Source organism: Anas platyrhynchos, chromosome 7, assembly GCF_047663525.1.
Source record: "Anas platyrhynchos isolate ZD024472 breed Pekin duck chromosome 7, IASCAAS_PekinDuck_T2T, whole genome shotgun sequence".
NCBI classification, from domain to species: Eukaryota; Metazoa; Chordata; class Aves; order Anseriformes; family Anatidae; genus Anas; species Anas platyrhynchos.
In genome coordinates this window covers 39,984,965-39,997,343 of record NC_092593.1, presented here as the reverse complement: position 1 = coordinate 39,997,343, position 12,379 = coordinate 39,984,965, and positions in this window count along the sequence as shown.

The window sequence follows — 12,379 nt, the reverse complement described above, 5'->3', positions numbered from 1 at the left end:
GAAAGGGGCTCGGAATGCGTTTTCTGGGGCCCGAGTTTTCAGTCGTCTCCCATGCCGGCTAGGTCTATGTTTCGTGTTGCTCGGAAAGAGCGAACCCGGAGGGTCCAGTTGCATGTGGGGCTGCATAAAGGCTCTCCTGGGAAGTTCACTTATACCCAAAGCCTTCCTTTGGGGGCACTTTTGGATGGTCCAAGGGGAATCGCAATGCCTTTTCTGAGGCCCGCTTTTTCAGTCTTCTCCCATTGTGCCGAGGGCTATATTTAGGCTTGAGAAGCAAGAGTGAACCAGGAGGGTCCAGTTGCATGTGAGGCTGAATAAAGGCTCCCCTGGGGAGTTCAGTTGTACCCAAAGCCTTCCTCTGGGGGCACTTCTGGATGGGCGAATGGGGCTTGTAACGCGTTTTCTGTGGCCCGAGTTTTAAGTCGTCTGCCATGCCGACCAGGGTTATATTTAGGTTTGCTGTGAAAGAGCGAAAACGGAGGGTCCAGTTGCATGTGGGGCTGCGTAAACGGCTCCCCTGGGGAGTTCTGTTGTACCCAAAGACTTCCTCTGGGGGCACGTTTGGATGGGCGAATGGGTCATGTAAGGCGTTTTCTTTGTCCCAATTTTTCAGTCATCTCCGATGCCGGTTAGGGATATATTTAGGCTTGCTGTGAAAGAGCGAATAAGGAGGGTCCAGTTGCATGTGGGGCTGCATAAAGGCTCCCCTGGGGAGTTCACTTGTACCCAAAGCGTTCCTTTGGGGGCACTTTTGGATGGTCCAAGGGGAATCGCAATGCGTTTTCTGAGACCCGATTTTTCAGTCTTCTCCCATGCCAGCTAGGGCTACATTTAGTGTTGCTCGGAAAGAGCGAACCCGGAGGGTCCAGTTGCATGTGGGGCTGCATAAAGGCTCCCCTGGGGAGTTCAGATGTACTCAGAGCCTTCCTTTGGGGGCACTTTTGGATGGTCCAAGGGGAATCGCAATTCGTTTTCTGAGGCCCACGTTTTCAGTCTTCTCCCATAGCGTTGAGGGCTATATTTACGCTTGCGCTGAAAGAGTGAACGCAAAGGGTCCAGTTGCATGTGGGGCTGCATAAAGGCTCCCCTGGGGAGTTCACTTGTACTCAAAGCCTTCCTCTGGGGGCACTTTTGGATGGGCAAAAGCTGCTCGGAATGCGTTTTCTGGGGCCGAATTTTCAGTTCTCTCCAAAGCAGACTAGTGCTATATTTAGTGTTGCTCAGAAACAGTGAACCCGGAGGGTCCAGTTGCATGTGGGGCTGCATAAAGGTTCTCCTGGGTAGTTCACTTGTACCCAAAGCCTTCCTCTGGGGGCACTTCTGGATGGGCGAAAGGGGCTTGGAATGAGTTTTCTGGGGCCCGAGTTTTCAGTCGTTTCCCATGCTGGCTAGGGCTATGTTTAGTGTTGCTCGGAAAGAGCGAACCCGGAGGGTCCAGTTGCATGTGGGGCTGCATAAAGGCTCCCCTGGGGAGTTCACTTGTACCCAAAGCCTTCCTTTGGGGGCACTTTTGGATGGTCCAAGGGGAATCGCAATGCCTTTTCTGAGGCCCGCTTTTTCAGTCTTCTCCCATTGCGCCGAGGGTTATATTTAGGCTTGCGGTGAAAGAGTGAACCCGGAGGGTCCAGTTGCATGTGGGGCTGCATAAAGGCTCCCCTGGGGAGTTCAGTTGTACCCAAAGCTTTCCTTTGGGGACACTTCTGAATGGGCGAATGGGGCTTGTAACGTGTTTTCTTAGGCCCGAGTTTTCAGTCGTCTGCCATGCGGTCCAGGGTTTTATTTAGGGTTGCTGTGAAAGAGCGAATACGGAGGGTCCAGTTGCATGTGGGGCTGCGTAAAGGCTCCCCTGGGGAGTTCAGTTGTACCCAAAGCCTTCCTTTGGGGGCACTTCTGGATGGGTGAATGGGGCTTGAGACGATTTTTCTGTGGCCCGATTTTTCAGTCTTCTGCCATGCTGGCTAGGGCTATGTTTAGTGTTGCTCGTAAACAGCGAACCCGGAGGGTCCAGTTGCATGTGGGGCTGCGTAAAGGCTCCCCTGGGGAGTTCACTTCTACCCAAAGCCTTCCTCTGGGGGCACTTTTGGATGGTCCAAAGAGACTCGCAATGCCTTTTCTGAGGCCAGCTTTTTCAGTCTTCTACCATTGAGGCTAGGAATATATTTAGGCTAGCGTAGAAAGAGTGCATGCGGAGGGTCAAGTTGCATGTGGGGCTGCATAAAGGCTCCCCTGGGGAGTTCACTTGAACCCAAAGCCTTCCTTTTGGGGGCACTTCTGGATGGGCGAATGGGGCTTGGAATGGGTTTTCTTTGCCGGATTTTTCAGTCATCTCCGATGCGGGCTAGGGCTATATTTAGGCTTGCTGTGAAAGAGGAAATATAAGGGTCCAGTTGCATGTGGGGCTGCATAAAGGCTCCCCTGGGGAGTTCACTTGTACCCAAAGCCTTCCTTTGGGGGCACTTTTGGATGGGCGAATGGGGCTTGTAACGCGTTTTCTGGGGCCCGAGTTTTCAGTCGTCTGCCATGCCGGCCAGGGTTATATTTAGGGTTGCTGTGAAAGAGCGAATACGGAGGGTCCAGTTGCATGTGGGCTGCATAAAGGCTCGCCTGGGGAGTTCACTTGTACCCACAGCCTTCCTCTGGGGGCCCTTTTGGATGGGCGAAAGGGGCTCGGAATGTATTTTCTGGGGCCCGAGATTTCAGTTCTCTCCAATGCCGGCTAGTGCTATATTTAGTGTTGCTCAGAAACAGCAAACCCAGAGGGTCCATTTGCATGTGGGGCTGCATAAAGGCTCCCTTGGGGAGTTCACTTGTACTCAAAACCTTCCTTTGGGGGCTCTTCAGGATTGGCGAATGGGGCTTGTAACGCGTTTTCTGGGCCCGAGTTTTCAGTCGTCTGCCAGACGGTCCAGGGTTATATTTGGGTTGCTGTGAAAGAGCGAATACGGAGGGTCCAGTTGCATGTGGGGCTGCGTAAAGGCTGCCCTGGGGAGTTCAGTTGTACCCAAAGCCTTCATTTGGGGGCACTTTTGGATGGTCCAAGGGGAATCGCAATGCGTTTTCTGAGGCCCACTTTTTCAGTCTTCTCCCATTGCGCCAAGGGATATATTTAGGCTTGAGCTGAAAGTGTGAACCCGGAGGGTCCAGTTGCATGTGGGGCTGCATAAAGGCTCCCCTGGGGAGTTCACTTGTACCCACAACCTTCCTCTGGGGGCACTTTTGGATGGGCAAAAGGGGCTCGGAATGCGTTTTCTGGGGCCCGAGTTTTCAGTTCTCTCCAATGCCGGCTAGTACTATGTTTAGTGTTTCTCAGAAACAGCAAACCCGGAGGGTCCAGTTGCATGTGGGGCTGCATAAAGGCTCCCCTGGGGAGTTCAGTTGTACCCAAAGCCTTCCTTTGGGGGCACTTCTGGATGGGGGAATGGGGTTTGAAACGCTTTTTCTGTGACCCTAGTTTTCAGTCTTCTGCCATGCTGGCTAGCGTTATATTTAGGGTTGCTCGTAAACAGCAAAAACGGAGGGTCCAGTTGCATGTGGCGCTGCATAAAGGCTCCCCTGGGGAGTTCACTTGTACCCAAAGCCTTCCATTGGGGGCACTTTTGGATGGGCGAAAGGGGCTCGGAAACCGTTTTCTGCGGCGTTTTCTGGAAAGCGTTTTCTGAGCGTTTTCAGTCGTCTCCCATGCCGGCTAGGGCTATGTTTAGTGTTGCTCGGAAAGAGTGAACCCGGAGGGACCAGTTGCATGTGGGGCTGCATAAAGGCTCCCCTGGGGAGTTCAGTTGTACCCAAAGCCTTCCTTTAGGGGCACTTTTGGATGGGCGAATGGGGCTTGTAACGCGTTTTCTGGGGCCCGATTTTTCAGTCGTCTCCCATGCCGGCCAGGGTTATATTTAGGGTTGCTGTGAAAGAGCGAATACGGAGGGTCCAGTTGCATGTGGGGCTGCATAAAGGCTCCCCTGCGGAGTTCACTTTTACCCACAGCCTTCCTCTGGGGGCACTTTTGGATGGGCAAAAGGGGCTCGGAATGCGTTTTCTGGGGCCCGAGTTTTCAGTTCTCTCCAATGCCGGCTAGTACTATGTTTAGTGTTTCTCAGAAACAGAAAACTCGGAGGGTCCAGTTGCATGTGGGGCTGCATAAAGGCTCCCCTGGGGAGTTCAGTTGTACCCAAAGCGTTCCTTTGGGGGCACTTCTGGATGCGGGAATGGGGTTTGAAACGCTTTTTCTGTGACCCTAGTTTTCAGTCTTCTGCCATGCTGGCTAGCGTTATATTTAGGGTTGCTCGTAAACAGCGAACACGGAGGGTCCAGTTGCATGTGGGGCTGCATAAAGGCTCCCCTGGGGAGTTCACTTGTACCCAAAGCCTTCCTCTGGGGGCACTTTTGGATGGGCGAAAGGGGCTCGGAAACCGTTTTCTGGGGCCCGAGTTTTCAGTCGTTTCCCATGCCTTCTAGGGCTATGTTTAGTGTTACTCGGTAAGAGCGAACCCGGAGGGTCCAGTTGCATGAGGGGCTGCATAAAGTCTCCCCTGGGGAGTTCACTTGTACCCAAAGCCTTCCTTTGGGGGCACTTTTGGATGGTCCAAAGAGACTCGTAATGCGTTTTCTGAGGCCCGCTTTTTCAGTCTTCTCCCTTTGAGGCTAGGGTTGTATTTAGGCTGGCGTAGAAAGAGTGCACGCGGAGGGTCCAGTTGCATGTGGGGCTGCATAAAGGCTCCCCTGGGGAGTTCACTTGTACCCAAAGCCTTCCTCCGGGGGCACTTTTGGATGGGCGAAAGGGACTCGGAAAGCGTTTTCTGTGGCCCGATTTTTCAGTCGTCTCCCATGCCGGCTAGGGTTATGTTTAGTGTTGCTTGAAAAGAGCAAACCCGGAGGGTCCAGTTGCATGTGGGGCTTCATAAAGGCTCACCTGGGGAGTTCACTTGTACCCAAAGCTTTCCTTTGGGGCCACTTTTGGATGGGCGAAAGGGTCTTGTAAGGCGTTTTCTGAGGCCCGAGTTTTCAGTCGTCTGCCTAGCCGGCCAGGGTTATATTTAGGGTTGCTGTGAAGGAGCGAATACAGAGGGTCCAGTTGCATGTGGGGCTGCATAAAGGCTCCCCTGCGGAGTTCACTTGTACCAACAGCCTTCCTTTGGGGGCACTTTTGGATGGGCAAAAGGGGCTCGGAATGCGTTTTCTGGGGCCCGAGTTTTCAGTTCTCTCCAATGCCGGCTAGTGTTATGTTTAGTGTTTCTCAGAAACAGAAAACTCGGAGGGTCCAGTTGCATGTGGGTCTGCATAATGGCTCCCCTGGGGAGGTCACTTGTACCCAAAGCCTTCTTTTGGGGGCACTTTTGGATGGGCGAAAGGGTCTTGTAAGGCATTTTCTGGGTTCCGAGTTCGTCTCCCATGCCAGCCAGGGATATATTTAGGGTTGCTGTGAAAGAGCGAATACGGAGGGTCCAGTTGCATGTGGGGCTTCATAAAGGCTCCCCTGCGGAGTTCACTTGTACCCAAAGCCTTCCTTTGGGGGCACTTCTGGATGGCCGAAAGGGGCTTGAAACGCTTTTTCTGTGGCCCTAGTTTTCAGTCTTCTGCCATGCTGGCTAGGGTTATATTTAGGTTTGCTCGTAAACAGCGAACCCGGAGGGTCCAGTTGCATGTGGGGCTGCATAAAGGCTCCCCTGGGGAGTTCACTTGTACCCAAAGCCTTCCTCCGGGGGCACTTTTGGATGGGCGAATGGGGCTCAGAATGCGTTTTCTGGGGACCTAATTTTCAGTCGTCTCCAATGCTGGCTAGTGCTATCTTTAGTGTTGCTCGGAAAGAGCGAACCCGGAGAGTCCAGTTGCATGTGGGGCTGCGTAAAGTCTCCCCTGGGGAGTTCACTTGTACTCAAAGCCTTCCTCTGGGGGCACTTTTGGATGGGCGAAAGGGGCTGGTAACGCGTTTTCTGGGGCCTGATTTTTCAGTCGTCTCCGATGCCTTCTAGGGCTATATTTAGTGTTGTTCGGAAAGAGCGAACACGGAAGGTCAAGTTGCATGTGGGGCTGCGTAAATGCTCCCCTGGGGAGTTCAGTTGTACTCAAAGCCTTCCTCTGGGGGCTCTTTTGGGTGGGCGAAAAGGGCTTGTAACGTATTTTCTGGGGCCCGAGTTTTCAATTTTCTGCCATGCTGACTAGGGTTATATTTAGGGTTGCTCGGAAACAGCGGACACGGGGGGTCCAGTTGCATGTGGGGCTGCATAAAGGCTCCCCTGGGGAGTTCACTTGTACCCAAAGCCTTCCTTTGGGGGCACTTTTGGATGGGCGAACGGGGCTTGTAACGCGTTTTCTGGGGCCCGAGTTTTCAGTCTTCTGCCATGCTGACTAGTGTTATATTTAGGGTTGCTGTGAAAGAGCGAATAAGTAGGGTCCAGTTGCATGTGGGTCTGCAAAAACGTTCCCCTGGGGTGTTCAGTTATACCCAACGCATTTCTTTTGGGGCACTTTTGGATGGGCGAAAGGGGCACGTAACGCGTTTTCTAAGGCCCGATTTTTCATTCATCTCCGATGCCGCCTAGGGCTATATTTAAACTTTCTTTGAAAGAGCTAACCCGGAGGGTCCAGTTGCAAGTGGGGCTGCATAAAGGCTCCCCTGGGGAGTTCACTTCTACCCAAAGCCTTCCTTTGGGGGCACTTTTGGATGGGCGAAATGGGCTCCGAATGCGTTTTCTGAGGCCAGCTTTTTCAATCTTCTCCCTTTGCTGCTAGGGCTATATTTAGGCTTGCGTAGAAAGAGTGAACCCGTAGGGTCCAGTTGCATATTACCTGCGTAAAGGTTCCCCTGGGGAGTTCCGTTGTACCCAAAGCCCATCTTCTGTGAAGATCAACTCTCCATGGGAGCCTTTACGCAGCCCCACATGCAACTAGACCCTCCGTATTCGTGCTTTCCGAGGAAGCCTAAGCATATTTCTAGTTGGCATCTGAGATGACTGAAAAATCGGGCTCCAGAAAACGCGTTCTGAGCCGCTTTGGACCATCCAAGAGTGCCCCCAAAGGAAGGCTTTGGGTACAACTGAACTCCCCTGTGGAGCCTTCACGCAGCCCCACATGAAACTGAACCCTTTCTGTTTCCTCTTTCTGAGCTACCCGAAACATATCCCTACCCAGCATGGGAGAGAAATTCAAAATTTGGCCCAAGAAAACGCATTCAAAGCCCCTTTCGCCCATCCAAAGTGCGCCCTTAGAAAGGCTTTGGGTACAACTAAACTCCCCAGGGGAGCCTTCACACAGCCCCACATGCAACTGGACCCTCTGTCTTCGCTCTTTCTGAGCAATACGAAACATAGCCCTACCCAGCATGGGAGACGAATTCAAAAGAGGGCCCCAGAAAATGCGTACTAAGTCCCTTTTGCCCATCAAAAAGTGCCCCCTTAGAAAGGCTTTGGGTACAACTAAACTCCCCAGGGGAGCCTTAACGCAGTCACACATGCAACTGGACCGTCTGCCTTCGCTCTTTCTGAGCAACACGAATCATAGCCCTACCCAGAAACAGAGACGAATGAAAAATTGTTCACCAGAACATGCATTCAAAGACTGTTTCACCCATCCATAAGTTCCCCCAAAGGAAGTCTTTGGGGACAACTGAACTCCCCAGGGGAGCCTTCATGAAGCCCCACATGCAACTGGACCCTTTGTCTTCGCTCTTTCTGAGCAACCCCAATAATATCCTTCCCCGGATTCGGAGAGGAATTCAAAAGAGGGCCCGAGAAATGGAGTTCAAAGCCCCTTTCACCCATCAAAAAGTGCCCCAAAGGAAGGCTTTTGGTACAACTGAACTCCCCATGGGACCTTTACACAGGCTGAAAAATTGGGCCCCAGAAAACGCGTTCATTTAAGGATATGGTGAGTGGGTTAGGTTAATGTTTCGGGTTCTGGTTAGGGTTAGGTTAGGGTGAGAGTATTAGGGGTTAGGTTTAGGGATAGGGTTAGAGAATTAGGTTTAGTGTAAGGGTAAGTTTTAGGTTTAGTGTAACTTTTTTTTAGCGTAAGGTTAGGGGTTAAATTTTGGATAAGAGTAAGGGTTAGAGTTAGGGATAGGGTTAGAGAATTAGGTTTAGTGTAAGGGTAAGTTTTAGGTTTAGTGTAACTTTTTTTTAGCGTAAGGTTAGGGGTTAAATTTTGGATAAGAGTAAGGGTTAGAGTTAGGGTAAGTGTGAAAGGGTTAGAGGAAGGGGAAGAGGAAGGGGAATGGAAAGGGGAAGGGGAAGGAGAAGGGTAACGGGAACGGGAATAGGAACGGGAAGGGTTAATGTAGTGGCCGTCCCGGTGCCGGGGTTCAGTCCCATGCGGATGGGAGGCTTGCCGTCCCGAGATCCCGGATCCCGGATGCCTCCTGGGAAGCAGACTGTCCCGAGCCCCTTGGTTCTGGTCTTGGGAGACAATAGTGCTAGCCGCACCGGGGTCCAGAGCCGACCTCGGGTGTCTCGGAGACAGCTATCCAATGGCACAGGTATCTGGCCACATACGGCGCGGTGCTTGCCATGCGTTGAACGACGTTGTTGCTGTCGAGACTTTCGGGGACCGGCTGTTCCGAAATCTGTGGAATGTGTCGGGCGGCATGCCGGCAGACTGTCCCGTGTCCCGGGTGTCCGGCTTCAATCGGCACGTTGGCCGGCCGTGCCGTGAAGCGGGAGGCTGGTGTCCGCTGCTATTGGGACTCGCCGTTCCCGATCCATCCCGTGCGGATCGGCGAACGACCATCCCACGCTCCCGGTTATATCCGTTCGGAGGCGCGGGAGCCGACCGTCCCAAGCCCCTTGACTCAGGTCGTGGGCAACGTGTGCTAGCCACACCGCAGTCCAGGCTCCGTCTCAGGCGGATCGGAAAAGGCGATCCCACGACACGGTTGTGCGGCCACGAGCTGCATGGGAGCCAGACTTGCCGCGAAGCGTCAGGCTGTCGTTCACCAGCTTGGAGTTACGCCGTCCCGGGGAACGTCGATTCAGACAGTCCAGAGCGGTAGGCGTCCGGATGTGGACCCTGGGCTCCGGTCCCGGGTGACGTGTGTGCTAGCCACGCCGCGGTCCAGGTCCCGCCTTGGGCGGCTCGACGAAAGTGATCGCAAGACACGGGTGACCGGCCACAAGCGGTGTGGGTGCCAGCCTTGCCGCGAAGCAGGAGGCTGTGTTCCGTTCACTCGGGAACTGTCCGTCCTGGAGCGGCGGCCGTCCGTCCCGAACGCCAAGACTCCGGTCCTGGGAAACGTGTATGCTAGCCGCGCAAGGGTAAGAATCCCGTTTCGGGTGGACTGGGGACAACGATCCCATGACACAGTTGTCCGGCCATGAGCGGCGTGGGAGCCAGACTTGCCGCGAAGCGTGAGGCTGTCATCTGCCGGCTCGTGGGCTGGCAGTCGCGGGGACATGGGGTTCTGTCCTCTCCGGAGCGGAAGCCGTCCGTCCCGAACACCCACGCTCCTATCCTGGGCGACGTGTGTGCTAGCTGCATGGGGGTCCGGGTTCTGTCTTGGGCGGCTCGGGGAAGGAGATCCTACGACACAGTGGTCTGGCCATGAGCTGCATGTTTAGCAGCTGTGTCATGAAACAGGAGGCTGTCATCCGCCGGCTCGGGGGCTGGCTGTCCCCGAGACCAAAGCTTCTATCCTGTCCGGAGCGGTGGCCATCCTTCCCGAACACCCACGCTCCGGTCCTGGGCGACGTGTGTGCAAGCCGCACTGGGGTCCGGGTGGGACCTCGGTCGGCTACGCTATTTCGATCGCAGGACACGAGTGTCCCTCCACGGGCAGCGTGGGTCCGGCTTCCCGAGCCCTTTGGCTCCATCCTGGGTGTCGTATTTGCTCGCCGCACCGGGGTCCGGATCCCATTTCAGGCGCCTCGGGGAAGGAGATTCTACGACACGGTTGTCCGGCCACAAGCGCTGTGGCTGCCAGCCGTGTCGAGAAGTGGAGGCTGTCGTTCACCGGCTCGGAGTTACGCAGTCCCGGGGACCGGGGATTCAGACAGTCCAGAGCGGCAGGCGTCCAGATGTGGACCCTGGGCTCCGGTCCTGGGCGATGTGTGTGCTAACTGCACTGGGGTCCGGGTTCTGTCTCGGGCGGCTCGGGGAAGGAGATCCCACGACACAGTGGTCCGGCCACGAGCTGCATGCGTAGCAGCCGTGTCGTGAAACAGGAGGCTGTCATCCGCTCGCTCGTGGGCTGGCAGTCGCGGGGACCAAGGGTTCTGTCCTGTCCGGAGCGGCGGCCGTCCTTCCCGAACACCCACGCTCCGGTCCTGGGCTATGTGTGTGCTAGCCTCACTAGGACCCGGTCGGACCTCTGTCGGCTCCGCTATTTCGATCGCAGGAAACGTGTGTCCCTCTACGGGCTGCGTGGGTCCGGCTTCCCGAGCCCCTAGGCTCCGGTCCTGGGCGACGTGTGTGCTAGCTGCATGGCGGTCCGGATCCCGTTTCGGGAGGACTGGGGACAATGATCCCACGACACGGTTGTCCGGCCACAAGCATTGTGAGTTCCAGCCATGCCACAAAGCGTGAGGCTGTCATCCGCCGGCTCAGGCGCTGGCAGTTGCGGGAACCTGGGATTCTGTCCTTTCCGAGCCGCAGCCGTCTGTCGCGAACACTCACGCTACGGTCCCTAGCTATGTGTGTGCTCGCCGCACCGGGGTCCGGATCCCATTTCGGGTGCCTCGGGGAAGGAGATCCCAAGACACGGTTGTCCGACCACAAGCGGTGTGGGTGCCAGCCTTGCCGCGTAGCAGGAGGATGTGGTCCGCTCGCTTGGGAACTGTCCGTCCCCGAAACAGCGGTTCTGTCCTGTCCGGAGCAGCGGCCGTCCTTCCCGAATGCCTAGACTCCGGTCCTGGGAGACGTGTGTGCTAGCCGTGCAGGGGTAAGAATCCCTTCTCGGGCGAACTGGGGACAACGATCCCATGACACGGTTGTCCGGCCACGAGCGGCATGGGAGCCAGACTTGCCGCGAAGCATGAGGCTGTCATCCACCGCCTCGTGGGCTGGCAGTCGCGGGGACATGGGGTTCTGTCCTGTCCGGAGCCACAGCCGTCCGTCCCGGACACCCACGCTCCGGTCCTGGGCGACGTATATGCTAGCCGCACTAGGTCCAGGTCGGACCTCGGTCGGCTCCGCTATTTCGATCGCAGGACACGAGTGTCCCTCCACGGGCAGCGTGTGTCCAGCTTCCCGAGCCCTTTGGCTCCATCCTGGGTGTCGGGTGTGCTAGCCGCACCGGGGTCTGGATCCCATTTCGGGCGCCTCGGGGAAGGAGATTCTACGACACGGTTGTCCGGCCATAAGCGTTGTGGCTGCTAGCCGTGTCGTGAAGTGGAGGCTGTCATTCACCGGCTCGAAGTTACGCAGTCCCGGGGACCGGGGATTCAGACAGTCCAGAGCGGCAGGCGTCCAGATGTGGACCCTGGGCTCCGGTCCTGGGCGACGTGTGTGCTGGCTGCACCTGGTTCTGTATTTGAAGTGTGGATTTCCTGTAGCTGGAGTGTTCCCTGACTCTGAAATATTAGACTCTAACTTGCCAAAAGCTCTTGTAACTCTGAAGGACAAGTTAACATTTCTGAAACAAGAGAGAGACTGGGAATACCTGAAAAGCATAAGTTCAAGGTTGATTTTAGTGAACAAAACCAGTGAAGTCTGTTAAAATAATAACGATAATGATAATAACAATACCAACACAGACAATAAACTACACAGTATTCCTTTTCTCCTTGTTATCTGGGATACATTTTCTGCAAAATTGAAACGTCTCACTGGACAGAAATTCCATATTTCAAGCATTTCAAGAACATAGAATTCATTAAGAAATTAATCTCTTTATGAATAAGAGTGTGTGACTAAAAAACGACAGATGAGCTGAGTTTTTCATTCTCTGTGAGGATTTTCTCATCCAAAGGCAAAGAGTTTCTGGCTTTCAGGTGCCACAGGCAGGCACAAAAAGGCATCCTTTAAATCTAGTACCATGAACCAAACTTGACTGTTTTCTAAGACTCTTCTCTTGCACATCCTCAGCACATTGAGCATGTAGGTCCTAGCACTGCACTAGTAAGGGAAGACCTCAATCAGGAGCAGATTATTCTTGATTAATTTAAACTGGAGGACTAGGAATCATACCAGACAATGACGTCCTTTTCACCAACATAGTTTATTTTGCCTGTCACGGCTCTACACAAAGACAGTAAAAAGGCAACAAATAAGGCAATATTCCCTCCTTCCCCTTCCCTCTCCTCCCCTCCACTTCCTTCCCCGACTCTCTCCTCCCCTATATTCCCGTACACTCCCCCCCCCTACACTCCCCTACACTCTCCTCACCTACACTCCCCTACACACTGCTCCCCTACCCTCCCTTTCACTCAGTTCCCCTACACTCCCCTTCCCTACACTC